The sequence below is a fragment of the Kryptolebias marmoratus genome, linkage group LG22 (genome assembly GCF_001649575.2).
Source record: "Kryptolebias marmoratus isolate JLee-2015 linkage group LG22, ASM164957v2, whole genome shotgun sequence".
Lineage (NCBI taxonomy): Eukaryota > Metazoa > Chordata > Actinopteri > Cyprinodontiformes > Rivulidae > Kryptolebias > Kryptolebias marmoratus.
This window is the reverse complement of record NC_051451.1, coordinates 13,212,437-13,224,965: the sequence shown is the minus strand read 5'-3', so window position 1 is coordinate 13,224,965 and position 12,529 is coordinate 13,212,437. Positions and strand designations below refer to the sequence as shown.

The 12,529-nt window shown below is 41.6% G+C and overlaps 1 long non-coding RNA gene across 1 annotated transcript; it reads right to left on the bottom strand.

The window, feature by feature from the left end:
* Positions 1 to 5,559: 5,559 nt before the first annotated feature.
* LOC119616699 lies at positions 5,560 to 8,566 on the bottom strand. Its single transcript, XR_005232673.1, has 3 exons — positions 8,304 to 8,566; positions 8,107 to 8,188; positions 5,560 to 7,583 (listed from the first exon to the last, which is right to left on the bottom strand). It is a non-coding gene; the product is annotated as an uncharacterized LOC119616699 (long non-coding RNA).
* Between the last annotated feature and the right edge of the window lie 3,963 nt (positions 8,567 to 12,529).

Below are 12,529 nucleotides of genomic sequence, written 5' to 3'. Positions count from 1 at the left end.
CAGTGACCTTTGTGACACATGATGATTTAATTTCTCCCCTCTTCCGTTGAGGCTCCGCAGTCACGTCCTGTTGGTGGACGTTTTGTCGTCAGGAAGATTTCAGCACTTGCAGACTTGTGTCACGTCCTGCAGTGACTTCCTGTTTCAAATTCCCAAATTAATCCCAGCTTCAAGGACGTTTATCAGAGGTCGTCTGCACCGGCTGGATGAAACGACACAAACTGCAGGGGTCAAATTCAAAAACAAATGTTCCTGTTGCTCCACAGACAAAAGGTGTAAGGTGTTTTTTTTTTGTTGTTGTTGCTTGTAGAAGTTTTATGAAAACCCACACAATCAAGAGCTTTAAAAAAAAAAACTTTTTTCTTGTCAAACTTCACAAAAAAACTCCTGAACCTTTAGTAACGAGGAAGAAGAATAAAGTAGTGTTGCTTTTGGTATTTCTATTTTAAAAAACATCCTTTAAACATCACAAAAAAATGAATATTTACATGGCCATAGGAGGCAGGCACTAACATAATCACTTGTGTGTGATTGTGAGGTCCGTTAGCAAAATATCTCATAAACTACTGGACAGATTTTAATGAAATTCAGAAAGTAATTAGAAGTTGATGTCATAGGGAGGCCTGTTTTTGGAGAATAAAGCAGACCAGTTGTAGAATGTTGGAAAAGATGTGACAACAACAACAACAACAACAAACCCTGTAAAAAACTAGAAAGTCCCGCCTGAAGCAGAGTTTGATGAGAGCTCCCTGCACCCGGGAACAAACCGTTCGCAACGGAGGAACGTTTGGACTCGACCCAGTTTAAGATGGCCGTCACAGCTCAGGGAAAGTTACACATATTGGTCTGGAGCTTGGCGTGGCAGTAGCTGAGAGTCATTCACAGCACAATTTCTTAGAAATTCTACCTCAGGGTTTTCTACAGGGCAGCCTATATGAAGATTTGAGGTGATATGAAGATCCAGGACCTTGAGATCTTCCAGTCTGCTGGTGGTGCCTCGAACCTTTTGTAAAACCCGTGGAGACCGAGCATGTCAGGTGGTGGCCCCCAGGCTCTGGAACGCTCCCCAATTTGTCGCTTCGATGCTTAGATTCCACTGACTCTTTTCAAAAACATCTCAAGACATTTTTATTCAGACAGGCTTTTAAGTTAGGTTTTGTCATTATATTTACGTATGGTTTTCTTGTTTTTAGTTATTTTGCTTTCTGTTAAGCACTTTGTGATGTTTTGTATCTGTGAAAGGTGCAATGTACTGTATATAAAGTTTACTTACTTATATTGGAATACCTGCTGTATTAAAAACCTCATCAAATGTTTGGATCTATAATCTCGATAATAACCTCAGCTCTTTACATTTGTGTTTAGTTGAGGATAAAAAGGGTCCACCGTTCTCAGTTTCAGGTCTTTTTGGAAGCTGCAGGATGCTACGTATTGCTTCATGTGTGTTCAGGTCCAGGCCCTGATGGTCTCACACACAGCAGCTGCTCTCCACCTGATCCTGGCTCTGTGGAGGGGATCCCACCCCGGAGCCCCCGGACGCTCTCCTCTCTCTGTTTCCCAGCAGAAAGAATTCCAGCACATTATCGCCAGTCTCGAGCTGAGAGAGCTCACCGTTGGGCTCTGTGGAGGTTCTGACGAGGACCGTTTCAGCTCACCATCTCCGCCTGCTGAAGGCTGCATCATTGAACACTCTGCTGCCTTCCTGATAAAAAAATATTTAACCAAAACACAAGTTTTTTTGTGTTAAAGTTTGAAAAATCTTTGGTTTGTTGCACCTGAGCTTCACTCTTTTTTTTGTGTTTTCCACCAACCAAAAGGCAAAAGGGCAGATTCGCCTCATTCGTGTGTCTGTTAGCAAAATATCTCATGAAGCTCTGAATTGATTTTAATGAAACTTTTAGAAAGTAATCATTAGATTTTAATCTGCAACTGATTTACTTGCAGAGTCAAACAGATTCAAGATGGCTGCCGCAGTCAACTGACCTTAGAAAACATATAAATGGCTGTAACTTTATATTTTACAGATATCGAGCTCAAATTTGGTGTAGTAATAGCTGAGAGTCATCCACAACACTTACTCTAAGTGCTGGCAGATGGTGTGAGGCTACACATAAAATGATTTTCAAGGTTTAAAAATGTATTATTATTTTTACTAAACCTTTCTTTTACCAGGATAGAAATCCATTGAGATTATTAATCTCTTTTACAAGGATGTTCAGACCAAGATAAGAAAGAAAGATAAAAAAAAAAACGTTTATGTGAAAGTTTCAAATTTTTGTCAAAAAAAAAAAAATTGCATCAATTTTTCTGTTTGAGTCGGTTGAACATTCGTCTCTGTGAGCTGAACGGAGGAAGGTTGGGACCGTCGCTGCTCTGCAGGGAGCCGGGATAATAAACCTGAGCTGAAGTTCTCGGAAGCTGATTGGAGCGGTTGTTTCCTTCCTTCACACACACATACACACACCAAACACACACACACACACACACACACACAAATAAAGGAGCAGATCCCAGGAGGGTTCGTCTCCATACCTGCCTTTGAAAATGAAGCTAAACCTGCAGCACATCCAGTACAGGTCACCAGCCACAAGCTCCTTCATTCCACAATAACAACAACAGCATTTAAAGCTCGCTGAGGCGACAGGAGACCTCCGGCTTCAGACGGGGCCGGGAAGATAAATGGAAAGAAGCTGTCAGGTGACTAATTGAATCCTTGCGGCTGGTTCTGAATCCTGCGGCACTTGGCTAACGTCATTAATCACACAGGAACCAGCAGAATGCAAGATGAGTCCAGCTGCGCTTTCGAGAAGAAAAAGGCAATAACTGGAAAGAGGAAAATGTCTGACCGCACATGGTGTATGAAACCAAATCACTGATGTGAAATCATATCAGCAGATCGCTGAGACCGTTCGGTTTTTGCTTCTTTCAGACTGAAGTTCTGCCTCTGATGAAATTAGTCGCAGCATCTTTCTTTTTAGGGTTTAGAGGAATTAGAGACTCGGCTCTGAATTAATCACACACATTTGTGTCAAACGGCACCTTTGATTTCAGTCTTATCAGTAACACATCCTCAGTGGCCTCAGCTGAGATGTGGCGTACCTCAGGGATCAGTCCTCGGCTCACTTTTTTTTTCAAAACCGTAATGTGCACTATTATTTTATGCAGATGATGCGCGACTCTACAAGCATATAAAACTGATCCTGGGCTTGCTTATTTTTCCAGCTTGTTCTCTGACTCAAGTTGCTGACCACAGAGACTTGGGACTGAAAAAGGTTTGTAAAAAAAATGTAATTTTAAATCCACTTGGAAATCTGAAAGCAACAGAGGTCTCACCTGGTTCCAGGAGTGAGAGGACTAATGGATGAAATCACATGAATCGAACTTCGGAAGGAAATCCAGGCTGCTTGCTTTGTGTTTCTTTTTACTGGCAAAAGATGAAGGCAAGGACCGGGAGAGTGGGCAGGCAGGTAAGTCATTACAGGTGAGAGTCCAAGGTTGTGATCAGCAGAGGAGTTCTGATAATCAGAGGATGTGGAGAGAGCAACTCACACGGAGGAGAGCAACCGTTACACTCATTCAGGTGAGTCTAAGAGAACACAGGTAAACATCAATTAAAAGAACAGGGAGGAAAATCACTGAGGCCAACAATCACCGTGGTGACTGGCGTTAAGTATTTGTCCCAGCTCAGTTTCTAAAGCAGGTGGTTGATGATGTCAGGTGTAGCAGCAGCACCTACAGGTGAAACGATGAACTGCTCCGCCTGCACACTTCTCCACCTGAGAAAACAAAGGATGGAGAGGGGTAAAAAGGGAGAGTGTTCCTCAAGAATGCCTGAAATCTTGTAGGTTTTCAGTCTTGGCATCAAGTCAGTGTTGTTCAGCCTTGATCTTTGATCGTTTCAAAAGTCCTGTTTGTTTCTTTGAGTTCTTGATTTAAAATAAATTATGCACACTTTTCTTTCCTCTCACCCAGCATACTTTAAGCAGGTATAAAGTGAGGATTGCCTCCAGTTGCTTTTAAAATGCTGCAGCGAGAGTTACTTCTGCACCCTAAAGACACAAAACCCATCTTTGTGCTCTCCTCCCCACACCGGCTGCTTGGTAAACTCTGCACTGGTTTTAAAATGTTCCCTTTATTAACCTCACTGCTGAGTACTCCTTCTGTGCCCTCCGGACCGCAGAGATCCACCGTCCAGGTCACAGAAAATGGACGCGTTGCATTTAAGCCGCCTCCAGAATCAAAACTAAAACATTTGCGAGGCGTTTATTCCGTTAAGCCAAACGTGCCTCGTCCTTTTCTCCTGACTTAGGGTTACGATCCCAGTGATGCATCTTCATACGAAACATTTCAAGTGAAAACACTCAGAAGGGGATTGGAAAAAAGTCTTTTATTCTGCAATTGAAAACTTGGAAAGTTTCTCCCCACCACCACCTCTCTCCCCTTTTCTTTTCTTTGTTTTCACCCCAAACTGGAAGCATGAAGTCGAGGAAACATTTGCTCACAGGCAGTGAGGAGCTTTTTCCAGTGACCGAGAGAGTGAGACGTTTTAGTTGTTTATATATCCGAGGACTAAATATAAGCATGACGTGAATCACGTCCGTCCTGGAGAACTATTCCTCAGCACCACTTAAAATATTTAGGCGAGAGTCTGCTGGGCTGGACCGGGACTTTTACACTTTGCCTTTTTTTATGAACAAAAACGGACTGAAGGAAAATCTAAAATGAGGCTGTTTGTGCTAAAGAACCCAGAATGAGTCACTTCTATTAACTTGATACGGCTTTAAGGAGAGTTTTATCTCAAAGTTTACCCAGCTGTGATGTTGATTTATTATCGCTTCTCTTACTGAGATATTTTCTGGTGTTTTTAGCTAATAAATGCTTCACATAAAGGCCTGACAAGTAGGAGTTTTAGATCATCTTGTTATGGAAAATGAGTTGTTTCCGTTTTAATCAAAACTTCTTTTTTTTTTTACATTTTGCACAATCTAATGCAACATTCCAAAATTATTACAAAATCTCTGTTTTGAGGATGCCTTTAAGCTACTTTAGGGTTTAGCTCAGTGTTGGTCAATTTGACTGAGTTACAGCCATTTTTGTGTTTGCTAAGGTCAGTTAGCTGTGGTGGCCATCTTTAATCGGACTCACTCCAAACGTTAATCAGTTGTAGATGTGCATCCGCTGATTAATTCCTGAGAGTTTCATTAAGATGCGTCTCATGGTTTGTAAGATATTTTGCTAACAGAGAAAAACATCATTAATCCCAACATTTGGGGCCACATTTTTAAGCAAAGAGGTTGTGCACTGTGTATGTGTTGGGGATGACTCTCAGCCACCACCACACCAAACTTTTAGCACAACGTTTGTAAAACTAAAAATTCTTCGCGTTTTAGCCATTTTTGTGTTTGTCGAGATTGCCTAACTGTGGCGGCCATCTTGAATCAGACTGGCTCCAAAAGTGAATCAGTTGTAGATGTATATTAAATTATTACTTTCTGGGAGTTTCATTAAAATCCATCTGGTGGTTCATGAGGTATTTTGCCAACAGACAAAAAAAAAAAACAGACACACAAATATTACCCTTTCACCTTTGGAGGGCGGCAATAAAAAACCGATCTAATAGCTTTTTACTTTTGCCTTTATGTTGTTAGTAAAAGACTGCTCCAGGGGGACACAGTGTCACATTTAGCTGCTATACTGTTAAAAACATTTCCTAACATTTTCCTTGTCATTAATATGATTAATTTCTCAAGCGTTATGGTGCTATACAACCACCGGGCCTACATATAAGTGAGCCCCTGCAGATCCCATTAAACATGGATTATATAAACAACGATTGTGTTCAAACACAATCAGCCACAAATGTCTGCGTGGAGCCAGAGCTGTTCTCCTGGAGTTGTTTTCTTCAGGGTGCGGGGAGTTACGGCTCGTCCGGCGGCTATCTCCGGCCCCCCGAGCATCAGAAGGAGGCCGCCAGCTTCAATTCTTCGCATTCTTTCAGGGGAAGACAAACGAGGAGGCGAGGGATCAAAACATCAGCAGCGAGAGAGAGGGGAAATGCTCCGGAGCGTGGTGCAGAAAAGAGGAGGGGGAGAGAGAGAGAGAGAGAGAGAAGAAAAAAAGTGCTGAAATGTAGTCAAAATTAGTCGACGCAGAGAAAATGTGGAAATATGGAAACCAGGTACTGCAGAAGAAAGAAACCTCTGCTTTTTTTTTCACTGAAGAATATACTGGAGGTGTTCATCAACGCATCATAACGTGCAGACTTATGAGCTGAGCAACATACAGGAGAAAAACAACTTTCTTTTCAGACGAAACAGATGATATAAATCACATAAATATCCATTAAAACTCAGTTTTCAGCCTAAATAAAGCAGCTTTGGAGAGAAAAATGTGGCCCCCGTTAATTTTAAGATTGAAACTTGTTGTTTTCTTCAGAAACAATCAGGCCTGAACAGACTGGATGGGAAGAATCAGCCACTTTAACATCTCTCAGCTAGTTTTATGTCAGAACTATGCTTTCATTTCATTTTATTTTTTAAAGAAATGTTCCTTTCCTTTGTTTCCCACAGATCAGCTGAGCTGCAAGGTGGTGAAACAACCTGGATATGACAAACAAGCATCGAAATGTAGTTTATCTCTACTGTTTTAATCTTTATTTTTTTAAAAAGCAGGTGAATTGGGTGGTTCAGCACCCAAGCTGTAAAATCAGCCTGAAACATTCCTGCTGCGTTGCAGTTTTCATCGTTTATCTCAGACATCTGAGGCTGATATTTGGTTGTTTTGGGTCCCCTTTCACAGACTCCTCCGACACTCTGACCTCCTTTAATCCCTCTCTTCTCATAGAAAAATTTGTTGGATTTCACAGCGCCACAAGTTTCCACTCCAATCTGTATCAGCTATTAAAATGTCTGAGCGGCGGATTCAAAACAGCTTCCCTTCCTCTGGAAACGAAGGATGAACCCTTAACTCATCAGGAGTCGGCAACAGCTCGTCCAGTGACGAGGACATGTGGTGCCAAAGTGATTCAAACAGTCCAGGAGTTTATTATTTAGTTGTTGCATCAAGGATGATAAGTTACACCTGAGTAATTCACTGTTTTATTACTGATGGAAGAATGAAAACATTTTTAAAAAGCTGATTTTTAGTCTTTAAACGAAGACGTAGAGAGTGAAACTGACTGAATCTGACTCCATCGTAAAGATTTGCCTCCTTAAATTTGAAAGATTGACTGGATTGGTATCTGTTGGAAATAAATGCAAATAAAGTTTTCAAATATATGTAGTTTTTTTTATTTAGTTTTACTTTCACTTTGGGCACAATCTCCAGCATCTAGTTTCCATGAAAACTGAAGGAAAATCCAAATAAATTCCTCCAAATTCTGAATGTTTTTTTGGTTTGAAAGTCATTAAAAAGAAACTAAAAAACTAGCCCAATTCTTTCAGGACATATTAGTGGTTTGGTTTGCAAAAGGAACATGAAACATCTGTGTCATTTCAGGCTGACCTGAAGCCGTCCGGTACCAAATCGAAACCAAAACACCTTTACTGAGCCCGCAAAGACAGTTTCTTTGGACTTCTTTGGTTCTACAGCACAAAGAAAACACAATAAATCAGAACTTATAAGGATTATTAAAGCATCAATTTAAAAAAAAAAAAATAAACCCAGTGAAATAAATATTGCAACAATCCTAAAAGTTAAACTGTAAAATGAAATACAGGACTAAACAGTTTTAATGTATGAACTGCTTTTTAGGACACTGAGGATATTAAAGAGGAACTGTTTTTTTTTTTAATTCATAAGTAAATAAAAGCAGGATTCCTTGAAGGAATGACCGCTGCCTCGCATCCCCATGTCCTCAGAGTATGTGTTGGGGATGACTCTCAGCTACAACCATACCAGATTTCAGCTCTCTATCTGTAAAACAGACCAAGATCTAGCCACATTAAACTAGATTAGCTGTGTCGGCTATCTTTAATCTGGTTGACTCCAAGGATTAATGAGTCGTAGCTGAACGTGGGGCGATTACTGTCTGAGGGTTTCACTAAAATCCGTCCACTGGTTCATGAAATATTTTACTAACAGACAGACAATTACACAGAGTCCTACCTTTCATCCTTTCGTGGCAGCGGGCGGTAACGAATACGCTCCTATCTGTCAGACACGGTGGAGGGCTGATCATGCTCTGGGGCTGATAAGCAGGAAAATGTTTCTTTTAAAGTCAAACAGAGGAAAAAACACAATAATAATAATAATAAAATAAATATAATAAATAATAAAGGCAGCAATAACTGTGTTTAAAGCACATTTGCGTTTCAGCGCAGCCACACGACAGCCCTCCCTTCCTCTGTGAGCGACACTGAGGCAGCTTTGTTGGCCGTGATGCTTTAATTCCCGTCCAGCTGATCGCTCTGCTTAGAAAAGTAATGAGTCAGATTACTCAGGGTGAGTTACCAGCGGGCCACAGAGCGTTAAATCTGACTCCGTCACTTTGCTCTTCTCTGCACTTGAAACGACCGATTAGTTAAAGAACACGCCGTGTGAGTTTTAGGAACCCCGGCGTTGGAGGTCTTATTGCAAATGTGTCTCCGATCGGGGCGTGAGAACAGAAAATCCGAATGCAGAGGATGGAGGAGGAGGAGGAAACAAAACGCTGCTGCAGCAGAGTCTAAAAGAGGCAGGAGCCTGAAGGGACTCCGCCGACTAATGATCCGTGACCAAAACAGAGCTCTTATCTTTCCCAAAATGAAGTTTTCTCATTTTTGTGGCATGTCTAAAACTAAACCTCGAGGAGGATGAGTCCGGTAAACCAAGGGGAACTAGTTTTTTATCGTCTTGTGGCAGTAAAGCCAGTAAATTAGATTTTATAGGAAAACAGTTTTACAGTCCTGCTGGGCTGCACAGTTTGCCACACCATCTCTGTGTGTGCATCGTTCACTAAAAACTGCACAAAATATGCAGCATTATATGCTTTGTGGTACATAAATATGACTAAAGCGTCTGTGTAATTATATTATATTATAAATTAAAACATGTGTTCCTGTTTGGCTTCAGAGCCCACACTGAGTGCACACGCTGACCCGAAGTCAACTACCATCTGGGTTGGATTTCCTCTGGTTCACTTTAGTCTGCTTAGACGGTGTTCTGCCCCTCTGATGTGAGTAAATACCTCCCGATTAGGAGGCTTTTACCTTTTTTGCATTGGCCTACGACGACCGATCAGAGGACTCGAACAAAGTGACGACAGGGAACGATCGGGGGGTTCATTTATTTATCTAGAATTAAAAAAAAGGGGGACATTTATGCAGCTGAAAGGTTTCAAAACAAGCTGCAAACCTTCTAAATCTGACTTTTAACCTCCGGCCCGCAGCGCAGAAAGATAATTTCCTCTTTGGAAGTAACAAAAACTTATACACCGACTGAAAACCTGCACTCATGATGTTACATCTGGACTCCTTCAGGCAAATCTTTCACGTCTTCAAGTTTTAGAATAACACAAACGACGAGCGTTGACCAAAGTGATGAGTAAGATGAAATAAATAACAAGTCTGTGCAAAAAGATTACAATGATAGCAAACCATTTTTAGGCTAAGATCATCCTAAGATGATAAAAGACAAAGTTGGAGCCCTTTTGGTCAAGAAAGCTGTGTTAGCTCTCAGAGTACGTGTTGAGGATGACTCTCAGCTGCCACCACACCAAATGTTAGCTTGATAACTGTGAAACGGACAGGCAAACACAGGCAGAAACATCACTGCCCTTTGGCCTTCTTCAGCAGCCAAAAAAAGGGAAGTCAGGCCTCAGTCTGGTTTTAAACGTCAAACGCTGAATTTCAGTTTTCAAACAGGTTTTTGAAAATGTCACGCTGCCGGTGAAGGTCGATTCCCAAAGAGTGTTTTAGGCTCTTCACAATCAGTTTGCTTTTTTTCTTTTTCAAAGCTGAAACCTAGATTGTAAATTGTGTGAAGGACCGCGAACACCGAGGAATGTTTAAGACAGCAGAAAGCAACGGGAGTAACTTTGAAAACGAGAAGAAATGACGACTTTTAGCTCCATTTGTCTGCGCGGCGCAAACAAACAGCAACGTGAGACGTCTCACACGCAGAGCTGCTGTTTTCCAGGAGAGGCGGGGGTGCAATTTAGGCCCCTGGATCAGTTGGTGTTATTACACCTGCAAGCAATGAGCCGGCTGCTGGAGGTCAACCAGGGAGGGGATGAGGCGTCCCGCTGCTGGCCTCTTTTCTCTTTATCCTCCTCAGCTTTCGCCCTCCTTCTTCTGCTCTCTGCATTCTGCTGTCTGCCTCATCGAAGAGGATTTCAGGAGCATAAATCAGACAAGCAGACGCACAACCACAGTAAACCCTGACTCTTTAAGCGCCACAGATTCTGCAAAATGATGCAAAGTTCAATAAAAAGGGTGTTAGATAGTGCTGCCAGAACTCCTTACATTAATATTCAAGCCTTCCTTTTACAGATTGGTGATCACATAAGTAGTTATTCCTTCATTGTAATGATGTTTTTGAACATTTCTCCCAAAAGAAGAACAAAAACAAAGAGCAGCAAATCAAAAATAAAACAATTTGATATAGTAAAATACCAGGATATAAGCTTTTGTGATATTAAAGTGAATATTTTTGAGGTTTTTAGCTGATGTTCAAAGTAAATGAGGCCTTTTTAGCGTCTCACTTTGTGTCTGATGGATCACAGTGCTGCTGTGAACGCGACACAAAGCCTAAATCAAAATGTAAAGAAATGTTTCGCCCCTAAAGCGGGTCAGGTTATCATCACGTATGACCCAACGTGGGGCTGATCTGGACAAATTTACCTAAACGTTTTAGCACGTTTAAAGCAAAGTTTATTAAACAGATCAGTCAGGAAAACAGAAACATGTGAACTCGTTTGACCATAAGAAGACTGCAGAGACTCTTCATCTTATTAACACAACCTGTCTGCGTGCACAACTGTTGGCAAATGAGGGAAAAGGAGGTTTTTGTTCGACTTGTTTGCATCCCCTCTCCCCCCAGCTGAGGTTGATCCATCTTAATTGTTATTTAGATCCTTTTTATTTATTATCTCAGCAGATTTTTCTGACTGACTAGTACGAAGGGAAACAAAACTTAGAGTTTTATATCGAGCTTGATTCACCGAAAGACGAGGGAATTTACAGCCGGCACATTTCTGTCGCTTCTCTTTGAAATAAAAAAAGAAAATCTTTAACTCCTTAGGAAGCCGAGCTCTAATCTACCGTGTGTGGAATGAAGATCTGCTTGTGCCATCCTGCTGGGCAACTTTGTTTAATGGTCTGGACACTATTTATGTTGGAGACAAGAAGCACAAGTGTCCTGCAGAATATCTGCAGAAATCTGGGTGGTGGAAGTGAAGCGGGCAGCGCTTCCTCTTCCTTCAGAGCCTCACATGAATAGTTTGCTCTCCCACTCCCCAAACAATTGCAACCAAAAACGCTTCAGGGACACGAAATGTCACACAGCTTCATCTCTGCTGAATCTGAAAGTCAGCAGGAATTTATGACAAAAAAAAGTCTTGTTGGACGAGACAAAAATAAGGCTATTTACTTATCACCTTTGATATGAAGAAATTAAGCCTCATTAAAAAAAAAGTGCAGAAACAAGACTTGGACTTGTATTTGTCCTGAATGTTAATATTAGCTCTAAGTGGCTCACAGTAAAGGCCAGTCGATCAGACCCTAAACACAGAGCTGGAAGCTTAGAGACGACAGCAATAAGCAGCAAATTATTTACTCTGAAATAAAACAGCCGATGTTTTAATGCTATTTACCTCCTTAGAAGGAAGCCCAATAACAACCACCGAAGAGAAACGACTGTATTGATCAGCGCGTATCAAAGAGGCTCAGAGGTGTCGAGTGGACTCCTGGCTGTGAACACATTAATGACTCCATCCAGCCTCTGTGCTGTTAATTAACAAGCCATGAAACAGGAAGAGGGAAGAGTCTGACCTGGGCTGCCGGAGCTCCGAAGAAAAGCCATTCTGCTCTCACTCAATGCCCCTGAGTGGGCTCCGAAAAAGGCCCGAGACCGGCCTCCAGGGACTAATTCAGCCTTTGTTCAGGTTGTGTGAAAGGAAGCGAGGAGCTCTCTCCTGGGCAGAGTAACATGTCTGCTGCATTATGGCCGTCCATTCAGAGGGCCGATAACTGACCTGACGTTTGGCTGCTAATGATCTCGCAGCACTGAGCTGATTTAGTGTCGCCCCGTCTGACTTGTTTCCTTTCTGTCTGCCTCTTCAGAAGAAGCTAACACAACGTGGCTATTCCTTTTCGTGCAAATCCATCTGCACTGAACATAAATCCTGTAGAGTCTTTACAATCTTTAATGACAACAAACCTGAAAGCAACATCAAGATCATTTTAATCTGATGGGTTTTTTAGTGGAGGGGTCCCTGGAGCTTCTTATAATCATATAATCAATAAGATAGCATCAATTATTTTTTCAGAGAAAGGTACATTTTGTGGTTTATCCTAAATCTCTTTTAAATTTGACAAATAAATCAGCTCCG